An 18,726-nucleotide genomic window follows, 5' to 3' on the forward strand; every position below is an offset into this window, starting at 1 on the left:
CCTGTGTCTGCGTGGGTTTCCTCTGGGTGCTCCAGTTTCCACACACAGTCCAAAGGTGTGCAGGTTAGGTGGATTGACCATGCTAAATTGTCCATAGTGTTCAGGGGTGTGCAGGCTGGGTGGACCAGCCGTGGAAAATGCACAGTTACAGGGATACGATAAGGGTGGTGTAAGGGTATGCATCGAGGTGGATGCTCTTCAGAGGCTTGGTGCAAACTCAATGGGCGGAAAGGCATGCTTCCAATATGCAGAGATTCTATCATACATGCAAGATCATAATACTTTTACTTATCATCAGACAATACTTTGCTTCATAATATTTACTGTATATTAATTGTATTTAATTTTATGCAAGTGGACAAGTGACACCGTTCGTCATGTCAACCTGAATCCCAAACAAGGTGTTCTAATTGATAAAAATGCCCTGCCCATACTGCGCACATAGCCATGATAAACTCAGCACATTATGTACTTAAGGTTTGTGTAAATGTGGAAGCTATATTCTCAACACTAAAAGTAAGTCTAACACCATATCATAATTTAATGGGGTACAAGAGAAAGACAGAGGCCACAAGGGGGTCAGAGGGGATTGGAATGCTCACTGCCTCTTGTAGCTCCCTGTTCCCCTACATCGCCCTAGTCCTCTGCAGCCTTCCTATTTCACCCACCAATGTCACTGCATCCTTATCTCTCTCTCGCCCATAGCCCCAAGTGACCACCCAACCTCTATCATACCATGATTCGGAGATGCCGGTGTTGGACTGGGGTATACAAACTTGCAGATTATATTTTATTTTGCTCAAAAACTGCATGAATCCATGTAAGATTCTGTAAATCCGTTTTTTAGATAAGAATCGGTCTGAATATTGTGGCACAGACACCTCACACCTTAAATGCATTATAACGTGGTCTTTGTTCCGTGGTCTTTCTCTTAGGCATCTGTTGATGAAGTTGCGCGGGTATCCGTTTTGGCGAATAGCTTGTATAGGAACGAGGACATACCACAACCAAAAGGACTAGCCACACTATCATACATCAGGAGCATCTCGGAACTGACTGCCAGACTACTGCGACCCCTAGGACTCATAACGGCACACAAACCAACAGCCACGCTCAGACAACAACTCACCAGAACGAAGGACCCGATACCCAACATGAGCAAGACGAATGTAGTGTACAAAATACCATGCAAGGACTGCACTAAACACTATATAGGACAAACAGAAAGACAGCTAACAATCCGCATACATGAACATCAACTAGACACGAAACGACACGACCAGCTATCCTTAGTAGCCACACACGCAGACAACAAGCAACATGAATTCGACTGGGACAACACTACTATCATAGGGCAAGCCAGACAGAGAACAGCCAGGGAATTCCTAGAGGCATGGCATTCATCCACAAACTCCATCAACAAACACATCGACCTGGACCCAATATACCAACCACTACAGCGGACAGCTGAAACTGACAACCGGAAGCGGCAGGGACAGGCCACTATAAACACCGGAGGAAACATCAAAGAAGCGCTTCGCAGGAGGCTCCCAAGCACTGATGATGTCGCCTAGCCAGGGGACGAAACGTTTGCAACAAAAACTTCCAGCTCGGCGAACAGAACCACTGCATCATTTGACTAACTAGGAGCTACAAAAACGAGAAATCACTGATGCAATTAATTATTTCCAAATTCAAGTCAAATCTGTAAGATACCACATACATTCTTTTTTGGAACTATAAACTGAAAGGGAAGTAGGACTAATATAACTGACTAAACGGGAGAGTTTTGCAACTTGAATATTAATTGCTGTACATTGCTCAACTGTGTAATATTGTTTTCTGAATCAATGGGAGGGAGAATTTTAGTTCAGCAGCACGAAGGATATTTCGAGATAGGAAACTTCTAAGTGACAACAGTCCTTCAATAGGTTGAGCTGCACAGTGTTAAAAAGCTTTAAGTGCCAGAGCAGCACAGAAATGTCTAGAACCTGCAAACAGAAAGCATCCATCTCTCCTTTTCGCTTCACATAGGAAGATAACAGAAAAACCAAAGGCTTAAAAGAGATAATTCTAAATCAAAATCCCGACCTGGGTTCATCTGGTCAACTACAGAATTGAAGAATGACTGTCACCTTACAGGTGGCCACACAAACATATTGCTAGAATTAAAAAGGAGAGAAAATGACTGCATCTCTTAGTGAGAACCTGAAAAGTAGCCTCTGAAAACCAAAGTCCCAAGAGCAGCCATCAGGATTGGGGGAAGAATTTTTATGCCCTATTGTGCAGCGAAGTCTCCACTGTTCAGTCAAATCTAGCACAAAGCAAGACGGTTGTGGTTGGTGGGGGCCAATTATCACTGCACCTGAGGCCAAACCATTTTTAGTTATAAATGATGTTATAAATGAATGGAATAAATTCAAAATTAATGGTTCAAATAGTCATGTGAAGAAAGTCAGTACAAAATAATCAGACTTGATTTATGTTGCATTAACAAATGCAGATTTGATTTTACTTAAATGCTTCTTGGCACACATCCCCATCTAAGTAGACAGACTGCATAGAACATCAATGTATTCTTTAATATCATGGTCAGGTGAATGCTGCAACCGGTTTTTGTCTTGTTTAATGCTGTATAAGTAGTAAAACAGGAAAATCAACTTTCTAAATTTTCATATCTTCGCTGCTTTTATTTTAAATTGATCAAATATGATAATTATAGTGTCATAGAAACATACAGCATGGAAACAGACCTTTATGTCAACTCGACCATGCTAACCACATATCCTAAATAAATCTAGTCCCATTTGCCAGCATTTGGCCCACATCCCTTTAAACCTTTCTTATACATATACCCATCCAGATGCCTTTTAAATATTCAAATTGTATTACCCTCCACCATTTCCGCTGCAGCTCATTGCATGCACGCACCACCCTCTACGTGAAAAAGTTGCCCCTTAGGTCCTTTTTAAATTCTTCCCCTCTCATCTTAAACTATATACTCTAGTTTTGGACTCCTCCAGCCTGTTGAAAAGACCTTATCTATTTACCCTATCCATGCCCCTGATGATTTTATAATTCTTTGCAAGATCACCCTTCAGCCTCCGACCCTACAGGGAATAGCCTCAGTCTATTCAGCCTCTCCCCATAGCTCAAACCCTCCAACCTTGGCAACATCACTAAGTCTTTTCTGAACCCTTTCAAGGTTCACAACATCCTTCCTATAGCAGCGAGACCAGAAGTGCACACAATATTCCAAAAGTGGCCGAATCAATATCCTGTACAGCTTCAACATGATCTTCCAACTCCTATACTCAGCCTTTAATCAATTTAATTGATTTGATTCACTCCATTTGACATTAAAAAAATGGAAATCTTTGTAAGAACAAAGGCCCTAACAACATTCTGAAGATTCATGCTGCAGAACTGGCCACATCCCTAGCATAGCTGTTTCATTATAGCTACAACACTGGCAATACTGACAATATGAAAAACTGAAGATTTGTCCTGTCTACAGACAGCAGGACAAAAGTCTTGTCTCCAAAAGTGCAGCACTCTCTCAGTACGACAATGTACTTGCCCAAAGGCAGTGAACATGGGAGCTTTATGAATGAATGCTCCCATGGCAACCTCTGGTATACTCTGAGGGTTTTGTTTTCCCTGGAGCCTGTTGTCTTCACCATCTGCATGCAATTCTTAGCAACACATCAGGAAGTGTGGGGTCAGTTTGAGTATATGAGCGATGACAGCTAGTGCCACACTTCTGCTTCCTTCATCATTCTAAAAACTGTTGCTACACTCACTAGTTGCCTGTCAAACGTCAATTTCAGGACTAATGCAAAATGTAGATGATGTTGGAAAGACTCAGCAGGTCAGATAGTATCTGTATCGAGACAAACTGAATTAACAGGTGGAGTCAATGCTCCCTGGAGATGAGTCTGAGGAAGAAGGGGCTTTTTGATCAGTTGGTGCCTTTTGTCACCACAAAGGTTTTGGCTCAGGGTTGCAGTTTGTACCTTGGAGAAGTGGTAATCCTTGTCTTTTTGATAGTTTATTGTTGGCTGTGATTTTCTCTTTTATCTATGAGTGACTCTTGCCTTACTGTCTTAGGTCCTGCAATTTATTTTTTTGTGTTATTTCATATAATGCTATTCTCTGTAAGTACAGAATATTCCATCCTTTCCTCAGTTTCTCACACATGACTGCTGTTGTCATGTTAATATCATATATGCATCATTATCTCATTGTCGTATCCATTCTTATTGTACCACAGACAGGATGGTATGAGGTGGACCCTCACTGTTATCCTGCCCCCTCTACCCCATGAGATGTGGGGCGATAGGCTTGCAACACACTCTTCCTCTTGGAGCTTTCCTCTCATTGTCATGTACTGTTGTGTGCTGGCTCTCATATTCTGTCACATTCATTCTCTTTACCTTCTGTACTGGCATTCTTATTCACTATTATCTACTGTGATCACTAATCTTACTTTCTCCCTCAGATACCATAACTGGTGGCCTCTCTTGCTGTGTCTGTCTCCCTCTCGCTCTCTTACCCTCTTGCTTTCATAGGCACACTGTCACTGGTGGCCTCTCTTTCTCATACATTCCCACTCTCAGTCTCCCTCTGCATTCTCAAACTCTCTAAATCTCTTCCCTCAGTCTTTCTGTCTCTAATTTTACAGCTAAGAAAGCTTTAACTAAAAGTGCTAGCTCTTTGGAACTATTCAAAATTAATCCTCCTGCCAGATCTTCTCTTCATAGCCTACTTTCAAATATGTTTTACATTTTCTTTCAAAAGAGAACTAAGGGACAACTTTTTCACTCAGAGGCGTGGTACATGTATGGAATGAGTTGCCAGAGGAAGTGGTGGAGCAAATAAAGGGCATCTGGATGGGTATATGAATGGGAAGGGTTTGGAGGGATATGGCCCAGGTGCTGGCAGGTGGGACTAGATTGGGTTGGGATATCTGGTCGGCGTGGACGAGTTGGACCGAAGGATCTGTTTCCATGCTGTACATCACTATGACTATAACGAAATGCAATTTAGCTAGTCCCTACCCCATCAATCTACACTCTGTCAAAAACAAAGTGATGGAAGAAAGCATTGACAATGCTATCAAACAGCTTAACTCAGTAAAGATGTTAGTGATTTTTCAGCTAGTGTACACAACTCTACATTCTTTACAGTTTTGGTTCGAACACGGACAAAAGAGCTGAATTTCATAGTTGAGAACTGAGTTTGTACCTTGACATCAAAGCCGTATTTGACTGAGAGTGGCATCAAGAAGCTCTTGCAAAATTTAAGTTAATGGTAAGCAGGAAAGATTGTTTGCTATTATAATCATATAGGAGAGATTGGAATAACTGTTATTGTTTTCCTTGGAGCAGGGGAGACACAGGGAGGCATGAATTCATTGTGTAAAATTATGAGGGGGACAGATAGGGTAGACAGAAAGGAACATTTCCTCTCAGTGGAGGGATTAAAGGCAAGGGCATAGATTTTAGGTAAGAAGCAGGAAGTTTAGAGAGGATGAGAAAGTGTTTTTTTTTCCTGACTCAGAGGGTGGTGGAAATTGGGAACTCAATGCCGACAAGGGTGGTAAAGGTAGAAACATTCATAATATTTGAAAAGTATTTAGATGTGCACTTGTGATGCCATGGCATACAAGGCGATGGGCTAAATGCTCGAAAATGGCATTCCCTTACAGATTTAAGTAATATCCAGCACCACTATTCTTCCTGCCACAAAGTGAATAATCTTATATTTTCCCACATTATATTCTATCTGCCAAATTTTTGCCCACTTATTTAACCTGTCCATACACCTCTGCAGACTCCGTGTCATCTGCACCATTTGCCTTTCAACCAATTTTTACAGCTTCTGGAAACTTGGGATACAGTACAGTCACTTTCCTCACCCAAGTCATTAAATGTATTGTAAGCAATTATGACCCAACATTGACCCATAGTTTCTCAATAACAGATGTTAAGCCATTTGGCCTATAGATAGTCACTTATTGTCTCCTTCCTGTCTCCATACCTTTTTAAATAAAGATGTTACATTGATAGTTTTCCAATTCTCTGGGACATTTTCCAGAATCTAAGAGACCCTGGAAGATTACTAGCAGTGCATCCATTATCTCTGCAGCTACTTCCTTTAATATCCTAAGATGCATTCAATCAAATCCAGGGGACTTATTCGTCTTTAGTCAACTAGTTTCTCAAGCAGTTTTTTTTCAGTAATAGTTATTGATTCATTTCCTGTCATTTGGCCCCTTGAATATTTAGTAATTTTCAAGCACAGAAGAAGGAGATTTCGGTTGTTAGGGGCCAATCTCAGGAATGTCTCAGGACAGTATCCTTAGCCAAACCATCTTCAGCTGCTTAAAGATGGAAGAAAATTCTATCACACAGAGGTTAGAATGTTTGCTGATTATTGCATGCCATTGAGAAGTATTCACAACTTCTCTCATACTTAAGATGTCTGTGTCTACATGCAACAAGACCTGGGCATCATAATCACAGAATTATTATAGCACAGAAGGAGGCCATTCAGTCCATAGCCAGCAAATAACAATGCCACAAACCTGCAAAGGAACAACCATACCAAAAAGAAAAAGAGAGAAACTAAATGTTTCTGTTTGACATTAAACAACAATACCATTGCTGAAGGTCCCTCCATCAACATTCTGGAGTTTACAATTAATCAAAAATTTAACTGGACCAGCTCTATAAATACTGTGGCTATGGCTCTCCTTCGATAGCTCAGCTGGTGGAGCAGAGGACAAAAATGCAGGGGTTTGTGTGGTGCAGTGACAGTGTCTCTACCTCTGGGCCAAAGATCAGGATTAGTCCCAGCTGCTCCATGGATATGTCGCAAGTTGTCTGAACTGGTTGATTAAAAATATCCAATATAAGAGCAGGTGATGGACTAGAAATTCAGTGAGTAACAAATCTCCTGTCAAGAGTATTCTCCAGTTGCCTAGATGATTGCAGTTCTAATAATGCTCAAGAAGCTCAACACCATTTAAGATAAAGCAACCCACTGGATCAGCACTCCAACCAAGACCTTAAATATTAATTTCCTGCACCTCCAGTGCACAAACATATCAGTGAGTACCACCTACAAATGCATTGTAACAACTCAACAAGGATCCATTGATAGCACTCACCAAACCTCTACCCGCTAAAAGAACAAGAGCAGCTGATGTATAGGAACACCAGCACCTGCAAGTTCCCCTCCATCCTGACCTGGAACTATATCGCTACTGCTTCACTGTCATTGGGACAAAAACAGCATTTTGGTTGTACCAATTCTACAAAGACTCAGTGGTTCAAGAGGTAGCAGTTGGGATTGGCAACAAATGCTGGTTTTTGCAGGCAACACTCATATCCCAATGAATTTTTAAAACATCCTTCGCACAATCTGATGTCCAGAAATCAGAATTGCAAGCGATATTCAAGTTGAGACTTAACTGCAAGTTTGTAAAGATTTAGCATGACTTCCTTATTTTTGTATTCAATACCCCATTTACTTCAAACAAAAAGTAAAATTTAATTTGATAATTAGCAGTGAAGGTTGATTCTCTTGCCATAGGTTACCTGCTGTGCTCATTCAGAAACTCAATTATATTAAACACCCATTTTCATGGTTTTGATGAGCTGTCTATCGTGGTGTCCAGTTGCCTGCAAACACACTGTAATTAGGCATATCTGTAAGGGTGGAAGAAAGGGTCTGTTGCTCAAAAAGGAGACCTGCAACTTCTGGGGATTCTACTTGAATACATTAGCTTCCAGCGCTCCAAGCCTTTTTGCATAGTTAATAATTCCAGTCTTTCAATCTCAGCAATGTTCCATTAATATGACTGCGCTATATCAGTCTCTATAAATAATGCATAAGGTTAACTAATGTCTTAGCCTCTAAAATATTAAAAAACGCATCCCATTTCAGATAAAATGGGTCATCAATTTGGTCAACCTGAACAAAAAAAAAGAAAGCTGCAAAAAGTGTTGACTTTTTGATCAATGAGAATGTCCCTATCAGTTTTGAAAAAAAATCAATAGGAATGATACTGAAAAGCATAACATGGCAGTTAATGACTATCTAAAGCAGAAACAGAACGTGCTGAAAATACTCTGATCAATCAGTACCCTTGCAGAGGATACATCAATTAACATCTCAAGTGTGACCCTTTTGTCAAAACCATAAGATGTGATGTGTGAACAGCATTTTAACAAAAAATAGACAAAAAGGAAGGAAACAATGAACAAAAGAAATGGAATAACTTGTAGAAACAGCAGATATTTAAATGCTAGAAATTACACTGTCAATCGCCATAGGAAGCAAAATTTAAATAAATAAATGAATGGCTCAATCTTAGTTTTTTTTGTTAAATGTAAATTGCATTGGATTTTTTTTTAGGAGGTGCCACCTATAAAAGCCTGTTTTGCGTTTGGACAACCATGGTCAGTCTGGAGCTGCCCTGCACAGTTCTTGAAATTTGGTTCAAACATGGTGAAATTAGTGCACCTCTTTGCAGACAGGGACCTGGAAGGCCTGTTGAATTGGGTGGTGCAAATGTCTTCTTCCCACAGGTCCAGGAGTTGAAGCAATGGCACTGGACCATTTCAGCCCAACCTGAATTGTTAGCTGGGTCAGTGTAGTCTCAGTTGACAAAACAAATACACAGCAATATAGGAAGATGATCAGCATTATGAGGGCTCTTAGAGGCTGGCTCATGTTGAACATCAACATCAATGGATGTAGGCTCTTTGTGGCCAGTGCCTGTACAGTAGGTTCTGAGATGTTGGAAGTACTTTAGAACAAGTGATGAACTGAAGTCACCAGGTAGCATTCTGACTTCCATGTTGAGAGGTTTTGGCATCTAGCTTGGTTGGCACATTAGGTGCATCTAAAGACAATATCAATAAACCCTCACAATATTCTGAATTACTATATGGCCAATTAAACACTTTGTTCAGTGACAAGTAGAAAATTCAGCAGCGAATTTGGATGCTGAAAGAAGCCGCAAACATCCAGAAGTATTCGACAGGGACAAGTTGGCCCGAAAGGTCTGTTTCCAAGCTGTACACCTCTATGACTCTATGACCAGTGGTGTTCCACAGGGATCAGTGAAGGGAGCCATGTTGTTTTTGATTTGGAGGTGAATGTAGATGCCTAATTAGTAAGTTTATAGGTGACACAAAGATTAGAGGATCTATGGATAGTGAGGAGGATTGCCCAAGGATAGCAAGACAGATAGGCTAGAGACTTGGGCAGAGAAATGATAGATGGAGTTTAATCTGAACAAATGTGAAGTGATGCATTTTGGAAGATCTAATACAGGAGGAAGGTATACAGAAAATGGCAGAACTCTTAGTAACATAGAGAAAGAGGGATCTAGGCTTGCAGATTCACAGTTCCCTGAAAGTGGCAACACAAATGTGGATAAGGTGGTCAAGAAAGCATGTGGCATGCTTGCCTTCATCAGTCAGATCACAGAGTATAAAATTGGCAAGTCATGTTGCAATTGGACAGAAGTTTAGTGGACAACATTTGGAATATTGTGTCCAGTTCTTGCTGCAACACTACCAGAGGATGTGGAGGCTTTGGAGAGGGTACTAAAATGGTTTACCAGGATGTTGCCTGGTTTAGATATTATTAACTATGACGAGAGATTGGACAAAGTTGCTTTGTTTTCACTTGAGCGTTGAAGGATAAGGGGTGACCTGATAGCAATTTACAAAATTGAGAGGCATGTACAGTTAAAGTCTTTTTTCCCAGTGTAGGAATGTCAATTAGTAGGTGACATAGGGGTAAGCTTAAAGAGGAGAGAAGCAGGCTTTTGTTTTACACAGTGTGGTAAATACCTGGAATGCACTGCCAGAGGAGGTAATGGAGATGGATACAATAGCAGCATTTAAGAGGCGCAGTGGCAGATATATGAATAGGCAGGGGACAGAGGGATACGGAAAGTGCAGGTGCAAAGGTTTTTAGTTTAGAAAGGCATCATGTGTCAGTGCAGTCTTGGTAGGCTAAAGGGCCTGTTCCTGTGCTGTACAGTTCTATGTTCTATTACAGTCTCTTAATCCCTACAATTTAGAAGGAAGACAATTAAGTGGATGCACTCATGTAAAATGCAGTAAGTAAAGCAAAGCAATGGAGTGATAAAATTGGTTTCAATGTCTCTCAGAAAAGCAGCCCATTCACTCAACCAGTTTGTATTCTTTGTCAGTCCCTTTGCATGACACTCATAGCCAAGTTTCCCAGTTAGTCCTGTATCAGCAGCAAATGTATATACATTACACTTGGTTCTGTCATCTAGGTTGTTAGTATAGATTGTAAGTAATTCAGGTGCAAACATTGTTCCTTGCAATATTCCATTATATACTATTTGCCAACCCAAAGATGAACTGCTTATTTGTCACTCCTGATATGTGTACCATTAATCTACATTAATGTTACTCCAATCTTTTGAGCCCTAATATAGTGTAATAATCTCTTACATGGCACCATACCTAAAGCTTCAGAGAATTCCAAAAATACTACATCCACTGATTCCCATTTATTAACACAGCTAGTTACAACCTCAGTAACAAATAGACTTTTTGATCACAATTCACCCTTATAAATCTACGCCAATTTCACTCTTTCATATTATGATTTTCCTAGTGGTTTCTTTTCACGTGCCTAATGATTCAGAAGGTAGACAAGCAGGAGGCTGGAAGAACACAGCAAGCCAGGCAGCATCAGGAGCTGGAGAAGTCGACGTTTCGGGTGCAGTCCTTCTTCAGAATTATACCAGAAACGTCGACTTCTCCACCTTCTGATGCTACCTGGCTTGCTGCGTTCTTCCAGCCTCCTGCCTGTCTACCTCGGATTCAAGCATTTGCAGTTTTTTTTTGTCTTTCACGGTTCAGAAGAGCAAACAAAGGAGTGATCTCTTCTGCAGAGGAAAAGTTAACTGTGCTAATAATTATAGATGAACTATTTAAATTCATGCAATGGCTGGGTAAAGTCTGAGATTCCGTTCCAATGCATCTGACTTCCATATGGTCTTTACTGAATGATCTATTTAAAAATAAAGTCTTGTACTTTGATAACATTAATGACCACCTCTGGATTGGCCAAAGTGCTTTACAGCCAATGAAATACTTTTTGAAATACAGTAACTGTTGTAATGAAGAAAACATGGCAACTAATTTGCAAGGTCCTTCAAACAAGAATATAATAATGACTAAACAAATCTGTTATCATGAGGCAGAATAAGTATTTCAATAATATTGACCTTGGTAGTGTGGTTAACCTGCCTGCTGTTCTTCAAAATAGTGCCAAGGGATCTTACACTTGCAGGCAGAATGGGCATCAGTTTAACATTTCATCCAAATCCATCTCAGACAGTGCTACACAGCTTCAGAACTATGTACTTTTAATTTTGGTTGAAAGTAATCTGATGGATTCTCTCTTCAATTTTTTTCCTACCTTAATCTGTTCTAAATTTGCTTTACAATAATTTATTAATATTCTGAGAGTACTTTTACCTAGGTTACAGCAGACTCAATTAGTCAAGTAGACGTTCACTCCCAAAACCTGACCTTCCTTACAAACTTCTATGGGAAGACACAACTCCTTTACAATTGTAAAATCTGGTAGTGCTGCAATCGGTTATCTGATGCAGCCAATAGTACATTCCTGTGCTAAGGGACATTGTGATATTGACTCAGTTATTCAGCACCCCACTCACCTACCACCCCACCAATCTCCACGTACAGCGCATCATCCGCCGTCATTTCCGCCACCTCCAAACGGACCCCACCACCAAGGATATATTTCCCTCCCCTCCCCTATCAGCATTCCGTAAAGACCACTCCCTCCGTGACTCCCTCGTCAGATCCACACCCCCCACCAACCCATCCTCCACTCCCGGCACCTTCCCCTGCAACCGCAGGAGGTGCAAGACTTGCGCCCACACCTCCCCCCTCACCTCCCTCCATGGCCCCAAAGGAAACTTCCATATGCGCCACAGATTCACCTGCACCTCCACACATATCATCTATTGCATCCTCTGCATCCGATGTGGCCTCCTCTATATTGGGGAGACAGGCCGGCTACTTGCGGAGCGTTTCAGAGAACACCTCTGGGACACCCGGACCAACCAACCCAACCACCCTGTAGCTCAACATTTCAATTCCCCCTCCCACTCCACCAAGGATATGCAGGTCTTTGGACTCCTCCATCGTCAGACCACAACAAAACGACGGTTGGAGGAAGAACGCCTCATCTTCCGGCTAGGAACCCTCCAACCACAAGGGATGAACTCGGATTTCACCAGTTTCCTCATTTCCCCTCCCCCCACCCTGTCTCAGTCAAATCCATCAAATTCAGCACCGCCTTCCTAACCTGAGATCTTCTTCCCGACCTCTCCGCCCCCACCCCAGTCTGACCTATCACCCTCACCTTGACCTCTTTCCACCTATCACATTTCCGACGCCCCTCCCCCAAGTCCCTCCTCCCTACCTTTTATCTTAGCTTGCTGGACAAACTTTCCCCATTCCTGAAGAAGGGCTTATGCCCGAAATGTCGATTCTCCTGTTCCCTGGATGCTGCCTGACCTGCTGCGCTTTTCCAGCAACACATTTCCAGCTCTGATCTCCAGCATCTGCAGACCTCACTTTCTCCTCAGTTATTCAGCAACCAATTTTTCCATTTGTAAAATAATGGAAATATGTTAGTAATACTGTGTAAAGGGGAACCCGTATAGTCCTAAAAGGAGCCATTATATTAGGACTTACTCAAGATATTTCTTGACTTTTTTTAGAATCTGAATTTTTAAAAAATATTGGACTGTGCATTTGGCTGGCAAGGAGATGAATAACAAATGTCTGCGATCACAAATATTCTTCAACTTAGTATTCAAAACAGCTTCTTTTTTACTCAAAATAAAACAAGGCCAATCAGATATTTTTGATTTTTTAAATAGGTAGAATCATTGATGCATTTAAACTAAAGATCCTTTATAGTACTATGTGGTGTAAAGCTGGGTATTTAGGTTTTTAAGATCATACTACACTGAAGAATGCATAGAAAAATTCGGAAGAGAACATGCTTTCTGCGGCTGCTGAAAAATGTGTTGCTGGAAAAGTGCAGCAGGTCAGGCAGCATCCAAGGAGCAGGAGAATCGATGTTTCGAGCATAAGCCCTTCTTCAGACATCGAACAAAAAAAAAATTCCGCCCCCAGACGCTTTCTGCAACACCTACCAACAATGACCTATTACACTTCTTACTGGTTCCTCTGTTAATAATATTTTTATACGGCATATTGTACCTTTAAATTGGGTCTAGATTCTGTTTTATCAAGATGAATGTTTCTTGTGCTTTCTGTTCTTATTACTTATACTTCATTTACTTTGTCCAAAAACATTTCTGGGTTTAATATGGCTGTAGTTGCCTTTTGTGTAAGATGATAACATTGAATAATGTAGATATTGAAAATATCTCTTGAGCTCTGCCTGACTGTTACGAAAGTGATATCACTGCTGAAACAAGGAAAGAGGGATAAACCAGGAAAGTACAACTGGTCGGACTACAATCAGTGGTGGGGCACATTGAATTGATAACTTTGGTATGGATGTAAAATGCGTTCAATGACAGGAAACAAAGTTTGACAGAGTCATAAAACCATACAGCATGGAAACAGGCCCTTCGGTCCAATTCGCCTACGGTGACTAGACATCCTAATCTGATTTAGCCCAATTTACCAGCATTTGGCCTATTTCCCTCTAAATCCTTCCTGTTTGTGTAGTCATGCGGATGCCTTTTGAATGCTGTAATTGCACTCACCTCCACCACTTCCACTGGCAGCTCCTTCCAGACACGCACCACCCTCTGAATGTAAAAGTTGTCTCCTCAGGACTTTGAAAGTCTTTCTCCTCTCACCTTAAAACTTGTCTTGTAGTTTTGGATTCCCCTCCCCTAGGAAAAAGACATGGGCTATTCACCCTATCCATGCCTCTCATGATTTTATAAACCTCTATAAAGGTCACCTCTCAGCCTTCAGCATTCCAGGAAAAACAATTTCCAGCCTATTCAGCCTCTCTCTATAGCTCAAACTTCCAGTCCCAGCCACATCCTTGTAAAACGTTTCTGAACCCTCTCAAGTTTAACAACATTCTTCCTATAGGAGAATGACAAGAATTTATGCAGTATTCCAAAAATGGCCTAACCAATGTCCTGTACAGCTGCAATATAACATCCCAACTTCTATACTCAATCATATGACCAATGAAAGTAAGCGTGCCTTCTTCACGACAGTCTAACTGGGACACTATTCTTAAGGAACTATGCACTTGCACCCCTAAGTCTTTTTGCTCGACAACACTCCCCAGGGCCCTACCATTTACTGCATAGGCCCTGCCCTGGGCTGCCTTTCCAAAATGTAACACCGCACATTTATCTAAATTAAATTCCTTGTGCCATTCCTCGTCCCATTGGTCCATTTGATTAAGGTTCTGTTATAATATGAGTTAACCTTTTTCATTATTCACTACACCAACTATTTTGGTGTCATCTGCAAACCTACTAACCATACCTCCTTTACTTACATCCAAATTATTTATATATGTGATGAAAAGCAATGGACCCAGCATTGATCCTTGGGACACACACTGGCCAGAGGCCTCCAGTCTGAAAAACATCATCTGAAAAACTACCACCACCACTTTCTGTCCCATCTTCAAGCCAATTTTGTATCCAACTGGCTAGCTCTCCCTGGATCCCATGTGATCTAACCTCACTAACCAGTCTGCCTTACTGAAGTCCATATGGGCAAACTCTACCGCTCTGTCTTCATCAATCTTCATTGTCATGTCTTCAAAAAAACTTAATCAAGTTGGCAAGACACAATTACCTATGCACAAAACCATAGTGGATGAATATTTTTCAAACTGCAAGGTGGTTTGCAGTAGTGTTCCCCAAATGTCAATTTTGAGTCCATTACTCCAACATGGCTTTATTAAAAGAACTTACAACCGGGTGTACAATGCAGTGTTAAAAAGATAACAGTGAACACAAAACTTGGCACACAGTAGACAATGACGAAGATTGTTATAGGCTTCAGGATGATATAGGTTGGTGATCTGACAGACGTAAAAGAGTTCAAGTTCAATGCAAAGAAGTGTGGAGACAAGCAATTTAGGACAACAAATGTGTAAATGCATTATACTATAATTAGCAAGATTTTGTAAAAAATGTTCATAAACAAAGACCTTGGCACCATACACATAAATTCTAAAGGTGACAGAGCACGTTGATAAGGTGGGTAAGAGTTTAAGGGCTCTTTGTATTTATAAGCAGAGGAACAGACACTCAAAACACATAGGCCATTCTAGAAAATAAATCACTGGTTAGGCCACAACTAAAGTATTGTGAACAATTTGGGCACTATCTTTTAGGGAACATTTCATGGCCTTTAGAAAGAGTACACAGTAGATTGATCAAGATGTTGAAGGTGATGATGCACTTGCATTTTAGATTAAACTGAGAAGCTGGAAAAGACAGGACCATTTTCTGTGTAATTGAGAAGGTTAAGCGATGACCCCAAAAGATTTTCAAGATGAAAGATTTTGATATGTCAACAGGGAAAACAATATTTCCTTTGGCGAGTAGATGACTAACGAGAGATCATAGATTCAAAATCATTCTAGAGGGAAGAGAAAGAAAAAATGTTTCTACTTACTAAAATCTGGAATATTCTGAAAGTTTGGTGGAAGCAGAATCTAAATAATTTTAAGTAGTAGTTGGACAGGAACAATGATGAGCAACAACAGAATTGCTGAAAAAAGTACATCGTACAGCCTCCCCAGTGGCCTCCTAGTCTCTCAACTCCTGCAGTGCCCTCATCTGCCCGAAAGCCCCCGATAGCATTCCTCAAACCAACTTGTAACTCCCATTACCTTCCCAGTCCCTCTGCAGCCTTCCCAGTCTCCCTTCCGCTCCAGTATGGTAACCACATCTCCCAGACAACACCCTGAAACTTTCCATCTGTCCTCACCCACCTGCTATCCCTTTCTCTCTCCACTCCCTCTTACTCTTTGTGGTCTCATGGCCGCCCCCTCAGACCACTGCAGACTCTGTCTCCCTTCAGTCCCCTTGGGATCTCCTGACTATTCGAGGAGAAAGTGAGGTCTGCAGATGCTGGAGATCAGAGCTGAAAATGTGTTGCTGGTAAAGCACAGCAGGTCAGGCAGCATCCAAGGAACAGGAGAATCGACGTTTCGGGCATAAGCCATTCCTGATGAAGGGCTTATGCCCGAAACGCCGATTCTCCTGTTCCTTGGATGCTGCCTGACCTGCTGTGCTTTACCAGCAACACATTTTCATCTCCTGACCATTTCCTCACATCCTTCTTGTCTCCGCATAGTCCCTGCTCTATTTGCTCTCCCACCAAATTTGCAACATCCCCCTCGATAGCTTCAGACCAAGTATTCCGATCCAAGTATGCAGACAAACATTTTATTAAGAATTTTCTTTTGTACTCCTTATGATGAACTTCATGAATTCTGTAAGACTGGGTCTTGTAACTAATTAAGACTAGTAAACCTTCTAATTGAATTTGGAGAAAATCAATCTATAGCTGTAACTGTCTTAGGTCTGACAACTAAAGTTAAAGGCATCCCAAAATTTTACTTTTGTAAAGAATAAAGATTGATACTGCTGCAGGTAAGAAGATAGAGCTTGGTGGCTAGCGCAAGATGTATTGCTCATCAGAACAGAACACGTTTAGCTTGTATCTAACAATGCTAATTATAATTGAGAGTACTTAATGGTGACACTTGAACTCAGGGTGGAGAACGACTCCCAATTCTTAGTAATGTAAGTTGATTCAGTCTGAACAGTGAAATGGAGGTAAGGATCCTGAGCAACACTGATTTATGAAGCACTGAATAATTTATCATGCATGGACGTGAAGTTTCATTCTTCTGGAATCTATGGAGGGGTGAGTACCAAATGCTAAGTCTTAAAGTTGACTATTCACAGAAAATCAATTATTAAATTGGACCGTATTTTACAAAATTTTTTTTTTTAAACTCTTTGGCTGCCGATAGTAAAGTGGTTAGTTAGGTTCATGGGGTGTTTATTTTAGAGGACTGAGTTGTAAAAATTAGTTTTGTGGATTAAAATCAAATATCAGCAATTAATTTAGGGTGTCTATGAAAATCAAACTAGTACAAAAATAATTGCACAAAGATACTCCATCATGACCTCCTGATCCAAAACACAGTGACTTCTTTCTGGGGTATGTTCAGGTGCTTTGCACTGCTCAGCCTAAATGCAGCCTCAGGCTATTCAACCGTGGGGACCTCACAATTAATTCAGACCTAGTCATCACATAAGAGTAGTATTTACGTGCAGAGCTTCTGGATGAATTTGCTTCCCAAAGCCCTTGAGAAACTGAATACACTTCTAGTTAGTGTCTCATTGTTGCCCTTGCACAAATGAATTAAGTCAGCATTAATCAATAGTTAAATCTAGCAGATTTTCAATAAATGATTAGTTACATAACAGCATTTGCTTCTTTAATGGTATAAGAGTAATTAAGAGAAAGGGTCACATTGTGCAAGCTTAATTTATGCTCCAGCTGAATTTCTCAAGTGCACAGCAAATCGGGCAGTAGATGAACAGTGACAATAATTGTTGGCCATTGGTCACCACAAACTAGTGGTGACTTAATTTCAGTGGAGATATATTTTTAGAAGATAACAATGTACTTTGGCATTAAAACAAATTCCATTGGTCGAACTCCTATGATTCAATGCAAAGAATTAGAGAAAAAATGTTGAAGAGCAAACAACTCACATGTACATGCTACAAATGTGTGACCCATGGCTTGGGTCAGGATGAACAAATTAATCAAGGGCAAAAACAGTACGTATGTTGTGAAAGCAAGACTACAGTGACATTGAGACCATATGCTTGTGTAGGCAAGACAGGAGGAATTGGCTGAGAGTTGAGTGATAGATCTGCAGATGGTTAAGAGGGGATATGCATATCAACAACGCTGCATCAAACCAATCATGGCTCAACTGAGAAGTCACAGTAATATAATTTTTAACTGAAGTCAGAAAACCATAGAATTATAGCATGGTTATAGCTCAGAAAGTGTTATTTAGCCTTTTGTTTATGTCAGCTCTCTGCGTAAACAACTCATCTAATCCTATTCTATCCCCCACAACCTTTTAATGTCTTTCCCTTCAGTTAATTACGCAATTGTGTTTTGAAAGTCACAATTGAATCTGCCTCTGCCACATTCTCAGGCTGCACAAAACAGTTTTTCCTGTCTGTCACTATTGCTTCCTAAGCTGATCCCCTTCAATCAGCAATAAAGACAGAAAGTGCTGGAGAAATTTAGCAAGCATTTGTTAGAGTAAGTGAGTTAATGTTTGGAGGCCAACTCGACTCTTTTCCAAAAGGAATCAGAAAGCCTTTCAGCCTGAGTTTCTCTCCTCTATGAACCTGCTTTATGAAGATAGGTTTGTGGGAAGTGAAAGCAGGAGGAGACAGACAAGGTGTGTGCATGTTCAATTCACACTCAGGTTCACACACTGTCTCTTTCTTGCCGCCCACCTTCACAGGGATAGACAGCGAGAGACCCCACGTGAGAGAGAGCATGAGTGAGACAGCGAAAGTAGTTTCGCTCCTGCATTTGTCGCTGGCAATCTCTCAGT

At 40.9% G+C, this 18,726-nt stretch overlaps 1 protein-coding gene across 11 annotated transcripts in view; it reads right to left on the reverse strand.

Moving 5' to 3' along the window:
* kcnab2a (potassium voltage-gated channel subfamily A regulatory beta subunit 2a) overlaps positions 1 to 18,726 on the reverse strand; it is a 281,823-nt gene that overhangs the window by 46,185 nt on the left and 216,912 nt on the right. The gene's annotated exons all lie outside the window — the stretch shown is intronic.

This window comes from Chiloscyllium plagiosum, unplaced genomic scaffold (genome assembly GCF_037043375.1).
Source record: "Chiloscyllium plagiosum isolate Xiang-an unplaced genomic scaffold, Cpla_swu_hap1 HiC_scaffold_37, whole genome shotgun sequence".
Classification (NCBI taxonomy): domain Eukaryota; kingdom Metazoa; phylum Chordata; class Chondrichthyes; order Orectolobiformes; family Hemiscylliidae; genus Chiloscyllium; species Chiloscyllium plagiosum.